Source organism: Clavelina lepadiformis, chromosome 7 (genome assembly GCF_947623445.1).
Source record: "Clavelina lepadiformis chromosome 7, kaClaLepa1.1, whole genome shotgun sequence".
Taxonomy (NCBI): Eukaryota; Metazoa; Chordata; class Ascidiacea; order Aplousobranchia; family Clavelinidae; genus Clavelina; species Clavelina lepadiformis.
In genome coordinates, this window is record NC_135246.1 from 2,873,446 (window position 1) to 2,875,945 (window position 2,500).

Below are 2,500 nucleotides of genomic sequence, written 5' to 3' on the forward strand. Positions count from 1 at the left end.
ACATTTACCTGGAGCATCAGCCTTCCGCTATTATTATTATTCCGCTTAAACCTATTCCTACTGCAATGTTCAATGATCAACTCAATTCCCGACGAAAGACGGTCTATTCTGAGTTACCCAAAACGGTGACTGGCAGGTGAGTGCATTTGATATATTTCTTTAGCGTTTGGACGTGTGTGATTCAATATATTTTGTATGACACTCTGTTACATTGGCGTAATTGAGCTCTTCAATTTAATTTAATTTAATTTTATTTTATAATTTAACAATAACTTTAATTGATAAATACGTTGTCATTGCCTTGCATTGACTCACGTAGCTTTGCAATGCTGCTTGACGATTATTTGATGATTTTGTTGTATGACATATATTGTTATGATTATATCGATTAAAATTGTGCACTTTGACACTGTATGGCATTAGATTAATTTTATAGACTTTTGACTTCGAAATTTTTTCAAGTCGATTCACACCAAAAAAATGTTAAGTCCAAACGCCCAGGTCGCGCGGATAGCCCTCACCCGCCGCGGATTTTCCCAAGTCGGAAGAGCTTTAGCCGCGAGTCGGTGTTTGGACTTTAACTTTTTGTTGGTGTGATGAGACTTGAACATTTTTTAGAGTCCAAACGACCAGGTCGCGCGCATAGCTTTCACCTGGCGCGGATTTTCCGAACTCGGGAGAGCATCACGCGCGGGTCGGTGTTTTGGACTCTGAAAATTTTTCCCATCCACTCCAAAAAATGTTAGAGTCCAAACGCCCAGGCCGCGCATATTCTCTTGACCGAGCGCGGATTTTTCGACCTCGGAAAAGTTTTTGCCGCGGGTCGATGTTTGGACTCTGAAATTTTTTCAAGTCTCGACAAAAAGTTAAAGTCCAAACGTTGGGAAATATTTTCAGAGTCCAAACGTTCGAGTTGCGCGCAGTGCCCGGCCGGGGCGCGGTTCGGCGGCCACGGCAAGCGGCCACGCACCTTCCCAAACTCCAAATCCGGCCGCGAGGTCGCGCGATCCCGAGGCCGTTCTGGGGTACCATGGCGATGCAGGATTCTGTGACTACTATGAGGGAGCAGGCAGTCGTGTGAGCGAATGCGCGCGCGAGTGCGAATCGAAGCAGAATCGATCTCGGTTGGCGTCGGGCACGATGGGCAGATGTAATGCTGTTCGCGCGGTCGCCCATGCTTAGCCGGGGTTTTGAGCGGTCTGTCGGATCCAGTGGCAAGCTATCGGCGTGCCTCGGCGCGAGTATTGCACTCGAATCGCCGGGCAGCGTCCGGAATCGACGGTTTTCGGAGCTCGTGCAAGCCGCGAGCGTAGTGTTTGAGTAGCGATGTACACGGAGAACGTGTGAAAAGAAACGCGGGGCGCCCGTCGTCCCGCAGCAGCCTCGTTTGCTGCGAATAGCTACCTGGTTGATCCTGCCAGTAGTCATATGCTTGTCTCAAAGATTAAGCCATGCAAGTGTAAGTACGAGCTCTCGTACAGTGAAACTGCGAATGGCTCATTAAATCAGTTATGGTTCATTTGATCGTACGTGTTACTTGGATAACTGTGGTAATTCTAGAGCTAATACATGCGAAAAGCGCCGACTCACGGAGGCGTGCATTTATCAGACCAAAAACCGACCGGGCCTCGGCCCGTGCTCGTTGGTGACTCTGGATAACTTTGCGGATCGCACGGTCTTGCACCGGCGACAAATCATTCAAGTGTCTGCCCTATCAACTTTCGTCGGTACGGTATCTGCCTACCGAGGTTCTTACGGGTGACGGGGAATCAGGGTTCGATTCCGGAGAGGGAGCCTGAGAAACGGCTACCACTTCCAAGGAAGGCAGCAGGCGCGCAAATTACCCATTCCCGACGCGGGGAGGTAGTGACGAAAAATAACAATGCAGGACTCTAACGAGGCCCTGTAATTGGAATGAGTACACTCTAAAACTTTTAACGAGTATCCATTGGAGGGCAAGTCTGGTGCCAGCAGCCGCGGTAATTCCAGCTCCAAAAGTGTATATTTAAGTTGTTGCGGTTAAAAAGCTCGTAGTTGGATTTTGGGCTCGGGCCGTCGGTCCGTCGCAAGGCGTGTACTGGCGTGCCCGGCCTCACCTTCGGTTCACCGTCGGTGCTCTTGACTGAGTGTTGGCGGCGGCCGGAACGTTTACTTTGAAAAAATTAGAGTGTTCAAAGCAGGCGGTTCGCCTGAATAATGGTGCATGGAATAATGGAATAGGACCTCGGTTCTATTTTGTTGGTTTTCGGAGCGCGAGGTAATGATTAAGAGGGACGGACGGGGGCATTCGTACTGTGCCGCTAGAGGTGAAATTCTTGGATCGGCGCAAGACGAACAACTGCGAAAGCATTTGCCAAGAATGTTTTCTTTAATCAAGAGCGAAAGTCAGAGGTTCGAAGACGATCAGATACCGTCCTAGTTCTGACTATAAACGATGCCAACTAGCGATCGGGGGGCGTTACTTTGACGACCTCTCCGGCAGCTTTCGGGAAACCAAAGT

The 2,500-nt window shown here is 49.2% G+C and overlaps 1 non-coding gene across 1 annotated transcript in view; it reads left to right on the top strand.

Moving 5' to 3' along the window:
- The first annotated feature begins 1,401 nt into the window (after positions 1–1,401).
- Positions 1,402–2,500, top strand: part of LOC143466354 (small subunit ribosomal RNA) — a 1,808-nt gene continuing 709 nt past the window's right edge. Inside the window, exon 1 of the ribosomal RNA XR_013118797.1 lies at positions 1,402–2,500. This exon is cut by the window's right edge and continues 709 nt beyond it. This is a non-coding gene — a ribosomal RNA (small subunit ribosomal RNA).